The following is a 15,484-nucleotide window of genomic DNA, read 5'->3' as shown; positions in this document are numbered from 1 at the left end:
GGTAACACTTCCTTGTTAACTCGGTAATATTGCACACTAAGAACCTATTACGGATGAAACAAGCGCTGTTTGGCATAATTTAAGGGTTTCGATAGAAGTAGCGCCAAAATGGGGAATTCGATCTTGTTTATTTGTGCAAGTTAGGAATATATGGACAGTCATTTTTCCCTGCCGCGCTTGTGTGGGCAGCGGCTTCCCGCTGCGCAAATATGCAGGCGTTTCGGCGCGCTACAATAAACTCAGTCGTCTCTTGAATCTTGAACCCAGATTGCAGAATGCATAATAAAGATAAAAATGGAAGCGTTTTTGCATAACAGTCTATGGCTCGCTCGCCTCTGCCCTTCTCGGCGGCCCCCTCGCATCGCATTAGCGCCGTTTGTGTGGGTTGGTACACTGGTTGAGAGCCCAGGCAGATGACACTATAAGCCTGTCCCCCTGAATGCCAGCCTCTCCTGTGACAGTACGTACATTAACAAAAAAAGGGCTTTTGAATGTGTGACAAAGGTCTTTATGAATTTAAATTGTGTGCGTTTTTTCTCGGCGGTGGGAATCGGCACAGGACCTTAGTCACAGGTCATGTGGTTTAGGGTTACTAAAAGCCTCTACCAATAGAGTTGTGTTGCGCGCTTTTTGCCCTTTTACAAAGCCCTTTCTGCAGCCGCGAGAGAAAGCGCTCGCCCCCAGGTGGGGAGCGGAGACGGACGAGTCGGGTCCCTGGAGGCCGTAACCGGAGGCTTATCAGAGCCCGACGCTGTTCTGTAATACTCCTGTGAAAGGCCTTCTCCGCCGCCTCCCAATAGCCGCGTCTCTGGGCAGGAGGCTGTAATGGAGATCTCCGTGGCCCCTCGGTAAGCAACGAAGGAGCGCAAAAGGGGGGGTCTGTCTCAGGACGAGGCCAGAGCCGAGCTGGGATGGAGGGAGAGATGACACTGCCGCGTAGGCGTGACAGAAGACGGGAGAGGTCTAATGAGTCAGAGGGGAAAGGCTCGGGTTCTCCTCAGGGGTCCCCGGCCGTGAAGCGTCACCTCACGGGGCGCAGGTGGACACGCCCGGCATTCGAACGCCACCGCGTTTCTCACGGGCTCCCCGAGGAGCGCTTGTGTCGTGGCTCAAAAGGATTGGATAAAGACCAGGAAGGTTTACACCAGTTCAATGACATTCAGCTTAAAACCGAGGATGAGTAACCGGAGATTTGCTGATATGACTAAGGCGAACACAGAGTCGGATGAATGTGAATGTCGAGCTGCTGTGTGAGTCATGCCGCGATGAACGGTTGCTTGATTCTTGGCTGCTGATCGAAAATCTTAAAGGTTGTTTTGCCAGTAATTTTGCCAGCTGATACAACTGGAAGCGTACCATGCCGGCCTGAAAGGCTTCCCGAGAAGAATTTCGAGTGAAACTGGAGCACCTCAAAGGGCGTTGAAACTGATTTTTTAGGACAGAACGGGATGGTTTATTTATCACAGACAACAAGCTATGAATAACAAAGCATTTAGCAGTCACTTTTAAAAAGTAGGCAAGTTATTTGCTCTTCTCTGCAGGAAAAATATATAATGCAATTCAAAATTTTTCAATTATCATTGCTATGTGTAACTTGAGGAAAAAATCCAGTGCGCCACATTAATGTAAAATGCATTCGGTGCTTCAAAAAAATTCTAAATTCATTATATAACCCCACACATCAATCTAATTCCCAGAAGGACAAAGGGTGTGTAAAAGGAGGTGTTTTCTTTTATCAAAATGAGCACTGTTGGGTGTTCATATTGTTCGCTGCTGTTTGAAATGCTGATTCTTTTCACACTATTCCATTGAATGTTTTCAAAAGAGTAACTTGATAACCTTGAGGGTTTGGCTGCATGTCTAAAACATATTCTCGTATACAAAGACACCTTTCCCTGGAGGTTTTCAGAAATAACATGAAAGACATCTATTTCATACATAGGTCTATATGTCATATGGGATACAGTGAGTGCAATATTGTAATTGAACCACGGGGACCAAATTATCGTTGTGCCTTATAGCAGATTTATCTTGATATTTCAACTGGTGGCTGAATTTTTTTATTATATATAGCCTGCTTGCAGAAGTATTCGTATCTCAACCAAAAGAACAGATATATAACCTATAGTCTAAGCTATCATCTGTATAGTAATTCACCATTTGTACATAAAGATGATTTCATCAGTACCCTTGCACTAAACATCTAGTATTGCAGTTAGTTATATATGAGCAATTTTTTATTATATTTTATAATTATATTACATCAGAATTTAGAAATCATTTGATGTAAAATTCGATATAGGTGTTTAAATTAGTTGTCCTGTAATTGGTTATCTTGCTGCACGTGCACAGTTGAGCCAGCCAATCAGTAAAAGCCCTTACATCAGGGTTCTTTAAATCTGGCCCACGAGATCCAATAGTTTAGCTTTAACCGCAATCAAACACACGCGAGCATGCTAATCAGTGTTTTCAGGAAAATTAGAAAATCACAGGTTGGTGAGTTTTATCAGGGTTGGAGCTTAACTCCGCAGAGATCTGATGAACGCGGTCTAAACGCATTTTATGCAAATTATCAGCGGTTACAACTAACGTTAAGTCGATTTGAATGTGCAAACAGCTGGATCCAACTACTTTACAACGAAGGTAAACATGCTTGCTCACCTAATGAATACTGCGTGAGAACCTTACTACCCAAAAAAACAGATGTTACCAAAGAAAGCAATAACGCTGAACGTTACTGCGTTCCAAATCTGCAGCGTTCGTTCTCATGAATCATTTTGTCCGTACCTACCCGGCACTTTCACTGACGGAACAATTATTTATAATTATTAACAGGTCTCACGTATCCGGTTAACTTCGACTGCTGTTAATTTTCGAGGGTTATTTAATGCTAGAGCGTTGCTCTTTGGCACGTACTTAACCTAACTCAAAGGAAAAAAAAAAAGATTTGAAAGTTCACCTGAACTTTTATATCATTACCGTTTGGTCGACCGCCAAGTACTTGCGATTCTATAGAGTGCGCCGCAGTCAATGTGGCACATGGACGATGATAAATTAAACGTGTGACTAGAGGTTAAGCGTTTAATTAAATGCTAAGAAACCCAGTGAACACGACTCTCTTAAAGTTTATCCAAACACAGAACCTCTGCCAGACTGTCGAAATGAAAAATCACTAGCATTACAAGTGGAACATTTATCTCCTGTGTGAGGAAGCAACAGATGAGTAATGATAAGAAACACAAAAATGGACATTAATGTCATGGCGTTACCTCCATGCTATCTTTATCGACCTTATCTTAATTATGAAGGGTGTATATGTATATCACGTGTGCAACCAGATCAGGGCTTATTTTTTTTTGGTATAGAGTTCATAGATATGTTACTGCATTTAGTGTAAATTCCTTTCACGTAGCATTGCATTTGGTTTTAACAACAAACATCTGAAACGTTGTCCTACATTTAATGGTTCACTCGTTAGTGTGAATATGAGGTCTTTGTAAAAAGTTCCACTTGAACCACATATTTGAAGAATGAGGCACCTTTGAAATGTTAAATTTCCTGATGTATAAAAAAAAAAAAAAAAAAAAAAAATCTGTAAACGTCTTTTCCTTTTAAAACAAACCACCGCTGCGAATTGCTTCCTATGCGAAAAACAAAAGGGTTTGCATGTGCTTTAGATCTCTGTTAAAATGTTTTGGAGGTGTGGATTTGCCAAAGCGGGCATTTAATGCCAGCACAGATTTGTGATGCTGACACTCTGCATAAACCCAGAGAAACACCATTTCTAATTAAATGTAATGACAGAGCGGCTCATCGACCCGTTCCCATGCACAATCTTTCGTGATAAAAAGGGGAAAACAGCTCTGAGCAAAGCTGAAACGCTTGCAAAAAGGTATGCCGACAAAGTTCTCCCAGGGCTGTTGCACCTATATGTAAAACTCGATTGTCAATATTTGTTTTGCCAAGTCGAAGTAATACATTACACTTTTGATTGGCATTTGGTTTGTTAAATCCTTTCTTTTTACTTGCTGCCGCACCCTAACACATGCGCTTGCAAGTACCTAATAAACAGAATGTGACAGGCTGGTGAGAATGTATCAATTAATCCCTCTTAATAGGAGTATTTAAAACAAACAAACAAACAAAACCTTTTCAGCAAAATGTGCATATAACCAAGGATATCCTATATTGTCCAAAACATAAGCTGTTTGGATCATTACTTCATTTTACATCATAGTTTAGTACATATTTTTTAAATGCATATTTTCATGTTATATTTGAAACATCCTTGTAAGTATCAGTGTATTATTTCTTAAGGATCATGTGACACTAAAGAAATGACCGCTGAATAGTCAGCTTTGCCATCACAGAAATACCTTACACACATTAAAATATGGTACAAAACTATAATAATAATAAAATTTACTGTATTTTTGATTAAATGCAGCCTTGATGAGTTTAAGAGACGGGCATTTATTAAGCTAAATTATTTATGCATTTGATTTGTATGTTTTTTTATTTACTATTATTACATATTTTAATCATTTATGTGCGTTTATAAGTGTAAAATTCAACCGAAATATCAGTGACAGCTATGAAAAAAAGACATTTTGATGATCCTCATTTTTGTATTCAACAGGAAAATGTCATCAAAACTGGAATTTTGCTGAAACGTGAAGGTGAGTCGAATTATTGAAAATAATTATCAAAGACACTATTTGTCAGTAAATTGCAACAACACACATTTTGAATGACAATACCAGTTGAGTCTATCAAACAGCATTTCCATGAAAATCAGAGTAGCTGCACACAATGCGCACGCTACTTTTTATAAGTGTCTTAAGCGTTTTTGTTTTTTTGTGAATATTAGAGAAATGTAAAACCATATAAACCCTGACTGAAAGAAGCGGCCCATGGATAGGATTATTTCTCTTTAATGAACGTGACTCGTGTCGTATCTCAAGACATAAGTAATCTTCAGTTTCTTATGTTGAGCATTCAAATCGTTTGCCATTTTATTACAATATGTCTAACAGGGTCAATTTCAACACAGAAAGAATAACTGCAAAATTGGAATTCCCTTTCAGCACTTTAGTAAAATAACCATAAAATTTGACGGGTTCAATGGTCTTTGTCACAGACGTAATGATGTAGCAACTTCACACCAGCTGGACTGCATGCCTGATAAACTTTAACAATGGTATGCAAACACATTTTTTTTTTTTTTTTTTTAGGCAGACATGCAATAACTTGTTTACAGTCCTTCATGGAGAGTTAAGTATCTTTTTGATCTTTAAGCTTATGATTGTACCTGACAGAAAATCGACTTCGTTTCCAATCTTAGTACTAAACTGGGTTTATATGAGATAACAACAACAACAACAACATGTGGGAGCTGAAGCCTCAGGCCAGTCACCCTAAAGCATTACTTGTATGAACTCAACATGCATCCACATAACAGATGTATCTGCTGATAGATATTAAGCAATGTTTACCCACATTACAGCAAAAAGCCCTTAAGTCAATCACTAATAAGATACGATGTTGAATTTTGGCGATGAAATAAAAACAAAAGCACAAGGACACTGAACTCCCTCTCTGACAGATCTGTATCACTGTGAAAGTGCTCGCTTTAAAAAGCAAAGAACTGCACTTAAAACTGAGAAATGAGCCTCTGAAATTGAGCTTAAAAAAAAAACAGAAAATAATTTTGCATTCTATTGTTTCTCTTATACAGCACTGAGATGAAACCGACATTGCTCTCAAACGTACTTTTCCATAAGAGATTAATAAACGATAAATCGATAACATTAAGAACGAATACACGTAAATAATTTGTGCATATGTTTATGAACATATTCTGTCTAAAATCAGATTTTTTTTTTTTTTTTTGCACCTAAACCCCTACCTATGATGCAATTGTGAGGCTGGTTATCATGCGAACACGCACACAGTGATCACATTGTATTTGGTCAGATGTTATTTGTCATTTTGTATCATTAGAAGGGCTTAAAGTGAAACATTTGGATGGCTGTTTGGCATAAAAATGGTTTAGAAACAAAGTAAATATGATTAACACAGCAAATCATGCACAAAATTGAAACTGATGTCCGTGTTTCCTATTAGTCGTGGGTAGGCACTGAGAACAGCGCTTTTTGTACTTTTAAGTTAGTTATTGGATAAGTAGTACGTTTAATAAAACCGCGCTGGACGCATAGCAAAAGCAAGCAGCACATTCCCTTACGTACTCTTGCAAACCCCTCACCAAATACTGGTCTTCAGAAAACACATTTAGAATTATGTGATTGTTTTAGCTAACATTATTAACTCGGCATGACAGGAATAATACTATGAGTATTACTGAGTAAATAATAAGAATAAACTCTCAAAACCTCTCTTGCCTGCCAGACAATAGTTAAGTAAATTGAAATGTCAATGAGAGAACATTCATAAATGCCTTCTCTCCAGTCTTTTTGGTGCCTGCTTGTCTGTGGAATGAAATCACATGAAGCTGATATCAAGTGCACATCATTCGTGGAAAACCAATTAATTTATTTTTGCCCAGCCACCAAGCTGGAGCAGTCTTAATGGAGTACAATAAGTTCCGAAGATGCCAGCTCAGCCATTCGAGTTTATTATAATTATTATTTTTAATCTGTGCAGGACAGAATATTGCATTTTCTGTACCAGGACAGCTACAGCTTGCGGGGATGTTTATATTTCACAGTATGCAGTGAACAATTTTCCCTTTTTATAGTTCCTGGACAAATACCCTCTTAAAGAAGAATCGCTTTAAGGATGGTTAGCTTTACAACCAGATGGCTTTTAAAGTTAGTTTATATTCCATATGTGTTGTCAACTGTGTTAAAATAGTGGGACGTATAAGAAAGAAAAACCTGTATTGGGTAGATATGTTTTATACATTTTAATAATACTAACCATCACAATTTAACTGTCGCCACAAACCTTTTTTTCGAACGGCTTATTTGGGCAGTCCACCATTTTCTTGGCATGTAGATGGGTAACATAAATATAAATAAGTACTTAAAAGAACATTTTATCCATAAATGAAAATTCTGTCAACAATTACTCACCCCCGCCTTTCTTGTCATGGAGCACAAAAACAGATGTTTAGCAGTGTGTTCATGCAGCTTCATACCTCACCTTCATTTCCACGCAGAAAAAACAATAGTAGAGAAACGCAAAATAGAAGTTGTTTTTTTTTTTTTTTATAATAAAAACATTTCAAGCAAACATTGAATTAAACACGATCGTATGCAGAAACACTAAAATAAGTATTTTCTTCAAACCCTACATTTTTTTTTACCGTGCATGTTCTTTATCTTACTCTTCTTTTTCCTCCTCGCTTGAGGATTGTTCAGTATCTGCGGGTAAAGCAGTCCACTTTGATTTCCTATCACCCAACTGTCTGCAGGACCTTTTTAACATCTTCAAACCGACAAGGGCTGTCGTCTGGCTCCTCACCCCTGACCCCTTTGACGAAACCTGACTGCATCTTTTTTTAGATATGGCAAGTTTATGTTAAACTGTCTTATTCAAGAGCTTCAGGAATGCATACATTTCACATTTACTTGCCAACTGTGGCCTGCTATAGTTTCCCTGTAGCCCAAAAATTGAAAATAGTGTTTTTTCTTTTTTTTTCTCACAAAGTGAGAGTTAACTGGGGCTGATTGCTTCAAGGATATTTGCCCTGAGGTCTGTTACATTTATAAAAGATGGCAAAATCATAATTGTTGATTACTCTCTTGAAATTGTAATTGCAATTATTATCACAATTTACACTGAACGATGTTCAATTACAATTATACAATATATTTTTACATGAACATAACACTCTGAAAAACCTTTTTTGCTTTTTCTATAGTATTTCTATAGTATTTGATTAGTTTATTCGTTAACTAAGAAAAGTAAAAGAGAAATTATGAATGGCATTATAATGTTATACTAAAGCTAAAATTAAAACGATGGAAAAACCCTTTAGATAACATTTAGAAAAAAAAACAACAGGCATCCTTAATTGTGCAGCCCTAGGATTGATTATCAATTTTAACACATTGTTAGAATGCTCTGACATGTTTTAGCATAATTTTCACATGGCTAACATGTTTATGGCATAATTGTCATATTGATAGAAAGCCTGTTAGCATGGTTAGTGTTTTTAACTTGTTTTAACATTAGTATGATGCTAACATGTTTCTAGCATGATTAACATTAGCTATTATATGATTGATTATATGATATTATTATGATAAGCTATTATGATTTTGTTGTGGTTTTGTATCTTGGTTTCAAATATCTAGTCTTAAATGGCTTAAATGGTGTTTGGTAACAAGAGAACACAATAAAACTGCACTGGCATATAAGCAAGAATCAAGTATATAACAAAAGCACATTTTAAGTTGATGCCAAATGAATTAGCTGGATCAAAAAAATGCACACCAGAAATGCATTTTATAAGGTGCAGGGTCCAGGGCATGAAACTCGCACACTTTCTAATAAAATAAGAGAATGTAGTCGAAACAACGTTGCATTAAGCAGACACCTTTATCCAAAGCAACCTACAATACATATACTTTTAACAATTATACATTCCCTGGCAATCAAACCCATGACCTTGCCATTGTCATGCTGTTTGAATGAAAGGAAATTATGTTCAGAAAGCTTGTCAGTTTCTTACCTTTTTCTTACTGCTTAATTTTAGCTGAAAAGTCTATAATTAGCCCATAATTAGGTTTCTTTTGTGTCAATTTAGCCCATTTACTGTAAACTATTCACTATAAAATCAAAGTGAACCCAATGTACTGGTCTTTTTGTGCATGTAATTAAGCTAAAAATACCAATAGTAACAATGAATTTGACATGTCAAGGCACTGGTGTCAGCCTAATCCGATTTCATATTGATCATCTGTGAAACCCGTGTTGAGTGTATTCTGTATATTATTAACACATTGTTATACTAACAATGTATTTTAAGGCCATTTATTATATTATATTTATTGAACCATATAAGCCTCTTATTTAAATGTACTTTTATTAAATCAGAAGTAGATTAGCAATAGAATGTACACTCACTGAAGTTTTATGAATAGGTTAATAAAAGGTTTTTTTTATTTGCTTGCACTGGTTGAATTTGCTTGCACTGGTTGAATTTAGAAAGCACTTCTTTAAGGGTATCAAAGAGCTTACAGAGCTCACAAGTCATAAGATTGTATGAGCATGGGGTGTGTCATTCACTGAAGACACACCCCAAACTTGTTTACCCCACATGACCTTTTTTTCCCCAACCCAGTCTGTCCTTGTGAAAAATGTTCCCAGATTCTTGGGTAAATCAGGTCCTCATGGGAAAATAATACTTTGCAGAGTTCGACAAGGCCCTCGCATCTTTGGATTTTCGCACTTGAATGTGAGAGAGGTCATTTAGTCCAAATGCTAACCAATTTGTATGGTTTGATGTAGTCACTTGTGCATTCAGGTCAGCAACAATAACAGCAACGCTCACTTTAATGAAGTGCCACTTGTTTGAAATTTAATGAATGAATTTGCAACTTAGAGTTAAGTAACACACATCTGCTTTGTGAAACAACAATAGATAAACATAGGCTATTCAATTGAAAGAAATACATGATGTAACGGTTATACATTTTAATGTTAGTTCATACCGAGTTCAAAAACTCTACAGAAACTCGTTGTGAGTCATGCTTCACAAAGCACTCACTAGAGAGGTCTACAGTGAATGGCCTAGCACTGGAATAGAGGTCAGTTTATAAAGTATAACCACAAAACTCCAATATAAAACACTGGCTTTCTCAAATGTAAAAGCAAAAACACTTTTTAAACCGATTTCCTAAACACTGCCCCATCACCATTGGTCAGGTCACCAAAAATCTGGATGAGCCAAGATTACTGTTGTCAGACTGGGCAGGATGCTCAAACAAATGGCCAACGCTTTGAGGGAAACCCACTTTTATTTAGGTTTTATTTAGGACATATTAAATTGACCGATAATGTTACAAAAGATGTTTGTCAGATTCCTGAAAAAAACATCTATTAGTTTCAAGAAAAATTATTGTTTGTTTTCAACATTGATTATTTTAAATTATAATAATAATTGACAATATCAACAAGATAGGGGCTGTGCTGACAGGACCTATTTGCCTGCCAGTATTCTTCATCTGAGCAGTCTCTCTGGCCCTGTTTTCAACTTGTACGAAGATGCGTTTTGGTTGAACAAATCACAAGTGGATGAGGGAGACGCATTCCTGTTCACATATGGTGTTTCAATCCATCTCTTCTGTCAACTTTTATCTACTTCTGTCCTGATTTCTTTTGTGACTTGGGTTTATTAAAGGTCGTCATCATTTTGCCAAGAAATACATGTTTCTGGATCAACATTACTGTCTAAAAATATAGTCTTAACCCTGTACCTACCCCTAAACCTACCCCTACCCATAATTTATTCCAAAAAACACTGTGAAGTGATAGCTGATTAACAAGGGGAAGCACCTAAAATAGATATTTTCTGAAAGGTTATGTCTCAGTTCTAAATGATTGATAAGAATTTTTTTTTTTTTCCAGGATTAACAAGGGTGTTGCTCCAAGGACACGTACTTGTAAATCAATCTATTAGCCAATGATTTTGATCTTTTGATGTAATATTTTGAAATAAGCTTGCAACAATTTACATATGAGTGAACATATTTTTAAAATGTTTTCTATAGATTAAAAAAAATACTACACGTGTCAAAATTGTCAGCAAATCTTTTTACCGTTATTCATAACATAACTCAGGTGATGGAGATTGATGTGATTGCCAGGTTCTGCTACCACCCAGATCCATGACATTTGGTTGAGTAGGGAAACATGGAATGTGGGGTGAATGCCATATTGAGTAGGGAGTTGGAGCTTATATGATACTGGGTTTACCTGTTCCAGAATGGGAAAGGGGCCAACAAACCTGGGACTTAATTTCTTGCAGGGTAGGCGCAGGCAAATTTCCCGTGTGGAGAGCCATACCTTCAGGTTTAAAAGCACTGCGCACTGCCCTTTTGGAGATGATTGTGAGCTTTGTTCCAGACTCTCTTGCTTTCCCGGAACCAGTAGTCGACTGCCGGGTAATCTGAGGGGGCTGGAAACCATGTATACACTGGAAGGGAGTGCAACATGTACCGGTTGTTGAAGGGAATTCTGTGCGTACTCGGCCCAGCCTAAGAACTGGTTCCAGGAGTTCTGGTGACCATGGCAGAAGATACGAAGGAATCGCCCCACCTGCTGGATTTTCCTCTCCATCTGTCTGTTAGTTTGGGGATGATATGCTGAGCAGAGGCTGATGGTCACACCTAGGAGAGAAAAGAATGCATTCCACACACTGTATATAAACTGGGGTCTACAGTCCGATACAATGTCTTCAGGGAGTCTGAACAACCAAAATACAGTTCTGCTGTTTCCAGGGCAGTGGGTAAACCTTTGAGGTGTAATAAATGGCAGAATTTAGAGAATCTATCCCTGATTACTAGGATGCAAGTGTTTCCTTCAGAGGGCAGTAGATCTGTAAGTCCACTTCTGGGTGTGACCAGGGGCAATTCTGGATTGGAACATGGCTTACCAGCTGGTAAGTGTCGCAGACTCTTGGACATGGCGCAATCCATACGTGCACTGAGCTTCCTGGAGAGGTACATGGATTGAGTAGATTGGTTTCTGCTGCTGGAAAAATATGGCTCCTACCTCGGTAGTGGATGCGTCAACCTGTATGAGGAAGGGGAGCACGGGATCGGGGTGTACAAGAAGCGATGCATTTGTAAATGCTTATTTCAGTGTGGCAAAAGTTTGGGATGCTGCTGGAATCCAGGACAGAGACTTGTGCTTGCCTTGTCCTTTTATGTCAAAGGACTGGAGATGATTCTACAGTTATTGATGAAGCAAATGTAGAAATTAGCAAATCCAGTTCTGGCCAGGAGGTGATTGCTTCAACTTTTCCCTCATCCATCCACAAGGACTTGGCGTTGATGACGTACCCCAGAAACTGTACTGAGGGGAGATGAAAGGAGTATTTGTTGGCTTTAAAGAATATCTGGTATTCACGTAGCCTCTGGAGAACCTCCGTAACGTGTCCTTTGTGTTCCATCAGACTATTGGAGTAGATCAATATGTCATCAATATACACAATGACGAATTTGTGGAGAAAGTCTCGGAGTACCTCATTCATAAAATCCTTGAAGAATGCTGTGTTGACTAGTCCATAATGGAAGTAGAATTGATCTGTAGACTTTAAGGAACAGTTAACGGCAAACAGGAAAAACATATTGGATGACTGGCTTCTCCAGTCTCCCAAGAGAGGATGGTATCATGCCTTACCAACCACAGTAAAAGGAATCCATTGCACTCCTCCGCCAAGCCAGAGTAGGCCGCTGGACAGGCCATGGGACTAGAGTTGATTGTAGATGAAGAAGTGCTGACGGTAACTGGTGAGGGAGCGGTGACAGGAGGGATGACTAAAACTGTGGATGTAGAAGAACTCACTGAAGGTTATCGACAAGTTCCAGCACAGTTCTTATCTTTTCTGGAATCAGGAGTGAGAAAGAGATTTATATGGAACAAACACTACTTGTGAAAGATGATGTAAATTAATTTTAAATACATTTTACTTGCTTTCACAAACGGAGGTACAGATCAAAATCATTATTATAGTCATTATTGATTATAGTCATAATTGACAGCATGTCATAAATACCCTCCATAGAGCTTTAGGTAACCCGTAGTATTTCTTCAGATATGCTTCACATTTCTATGCTATTTGAATCCCAGATTCATCACAGACTTATGACATTCCAGGAATTTATAAAAAATAAAAACATCAGTTAACGCTATATATAGCAAGCACCAGTCTGTGAAATCGCTTAAGCCGAGTCATAAGGGATTTTGACTTTCTGCTTAAACAATAGAAAGGCTTACATAGCAAAATAGGGCACATAGCATCTAAATGTTTTACAGCAACTATTTTTCAAGTACTTTCAAGTGTAATTTTTTTTTTTATGTTAAAATAGTTAAAATAATAACCCTGACCAGAGAAAACACTTAGGGGGGTATTTTATTTTTTTTGCCTTTTAAAAATGTGATAAAGGTTTTGCTTAGTCTAGTCTATTATTTCAAATCCTTCTGAATGTTCTGGAGCAGTTGATTCAGACTTGATATATCTTCCAGATTACACAATCTAGATCCATCACATGGCAGGATTTCCCTGGAAACCTGGGAGTACAGAGTTATCTTTAAGAGTTAAACAATACTGAGGTACTGACGTGATTAATCATAAAAACCCATATGCACGCAAGTGAGAGTTGATGGATCATGAGAGCTCAAGGCTTTAACTCTTAATCTGCGGTTGGGGTCAACTTCAACACTTTAGCACCTCGGCTTCAGTAGCCGCCTTCCTGTTGCCGACTACTCATGTCCAGCTGTTGTACAGCTGAGAAGTTAAACTCAGCAGGAGAACACTATGAGCCAAGACTGTCTGCATATACCCTGGGAATTCCCACAATTGTTTTGGCTGAGGACTTTGCGTCAATGTTTATATGAGAGGACCAGTGACCACTTGATCTTAAAATAGCCACTTCCAGATCAAATGCAGGAAATCGCCATCGTGGCTCCTCGGCAAGTGACGCTAACTTTAGCAAGACAATGGCTTCACGATTAAGCTGTTAACTTATCATTTGTCCTTTTGTTTTAGTGTCCTACAGAACATTTCATATTTTCTGTAGCTTACAGCACGGTTCAAACCACAATTCAACTTGGGGTCAGTTATTTAAGTCTCTTTTGCTCCCCAAGGCTGCAATTATTTAATTTAAAATTCAGTAATATTGTGGAAAATTACAAATATTTTGAAATGTAATTTTGTTCCTGTGATGCAAAGCAAAATTCTCAGCAGTTATGAAAAAAAAAAAAAAAGGTTAACATTTATTTAGCAGATGCTTTTATGTAAAGCTTTTTTCCGGCTTCAGAGATCTTCGAAAATATCTTTTTGTTTTTCATATCCAAAAGTAAAATAAGGGCAACTTAATAATGACAGAATGTTCAATTTAGGGTAAACTATTACTCTAACATTTTATTTCTTTAGCATGTCTGCCCATAATAACCACAAGCTTCATTGCATGATTAAAATCATATCTGAAGGTGGAATGTAGTGCAAATGTGTTCATATCATACCTACGTATATTAAAATGACACATTTTTTATAACAAGCCTGTTTCAATATTTGGATACAATAGTGGTACTTCTGTCCAAAGCAATAAATGTGTTCTTTAGCAACTATGCCATTTATTATTTTGAGTGAATAGAAAAGACAAGATGCATAATTTTGTGGGGGGAAAAATTAAATAAGCCATGATGCCAAGTTAGTAGTGTTTATGATACATCAGCCAATTTAGTGTTACAAAGCTCATATTCTGATTTTATTGCCCTGAAATTTAACCTTCAGTTATTTACAAATAAATCATTTTTATTGAATGAAAATCTTTATATTTTGGATTCAAATTCATGGATTAAAATTTTTAAGGGACAATAAACCACACACACAAAAAAAAAAAACAAAAGGGATTATGTTAATGATTATGTTTCTCATTCCTATGGTTCCCAAATGTCACATTGCTGCTGTCATTAGAATAATGGTGGTTTACAACTTATTGGCAGATGAATACAGACTTCCTCTGTTCAAAGATATATTTTAGATCAACAAATGTCTTGTGTTTCCATATAAAACCCTCTTGAAACATCCTCTCATAAAGCATCTCTCTGTTTTGTCAAATTTAAACATGAACAGATATAAAATATAACAAGCTTTCACATAGCAGACCCAGACACATTTGTTCTGATTAAAAGCATAAATATGGAAATCCCTACAGATAACGATTTATATTCACCACGTCTTGACTCGTGTACATTCATTCCACAAAGATGAGCAAGCATGGCTTTTACAAAACTTAACCTCACTTACAAGATGCAGGCCTGATTTTCTTTCACGTGTTGTTTTTCGCTTATTTGAAAATGTGAATCATGTTTCAATGTATACAATTCTTGTCCATATTAATCTAATAATACATTTGTTAAACAACAGTTTTTCCTTAAATATTTACTCTGTGATTCTGAATAGCACCGTGTGCCTGGGGGGCCTGATAAACCCGTGTTCGCCAGCATACTTCCTATTTGTAAAAAAGGAACGTTGCTTAACCGTATCTAATTATTCTGAACACAAAGGATTTGACTCATTTGAGCTGACGCATGTGTAAAGTATTTAATTGAACTCTGATTCATATGCTCGCATTGTCAAATGACATGTGTGAGAAACTAAGAAACAGAACAAGATGACCAAGTTGCAAGAAACACATTAGAAAAAGTAATGCGTAAAAGCAAGTTGCGACTGAATGGGCTATGCAGTCAGACTGGTGTCATTTGCCAAAAAAAAAAAAAAAAAGAG

General features: G+C 37.3%; 1 long non-coding RNA gene across 2 annotated transcripts; it reads left to right on the top strand.

The window, feature by feature from the left end:
• The first annotated feature begins 2,442 nt into the window (after positions 1–2,442).
• Positions 2,443–10,755, top strand: LOC122331166. 2 transcript variants are annotated; one of them, XR_006248134.1, is made up of 3 exons: positions 2,443–2,643; positions 4,640–4,679; positions 10,597–10,755. It is a non-coding gene; the product is annotated as an uncharacterized LOC122331166 (long non-coding RNA). The 2 variants fall into 2 exon arrangements; XR_006248135.1 differs by lacking the exon at positions 10,597–10,755 and adding an exon at positions 5,235–5,274.
• Positions 10,756–15,484: the final 4,729 nt, after the last annotated feature.

This window comes from Puntigrus tetrazona, chromosome 25, assembly GCF_018831695.1.
Source record: "Puntigrus tetrazona isolate hp1 chromosome 25, ASM1883169v1, whole genome shotgun sequence".
Classification (NCBI taxonomy): domain Eukaryota; kingdom Metazoa; phylum Chordata; class Actinopteri; order Cypriniformes; family Cyprinidae; genus Puntigrus; species Puntigrus tetrazona.
This window is presented reverse-complemented; position numbering and strand designations above follow the sequence as displayed.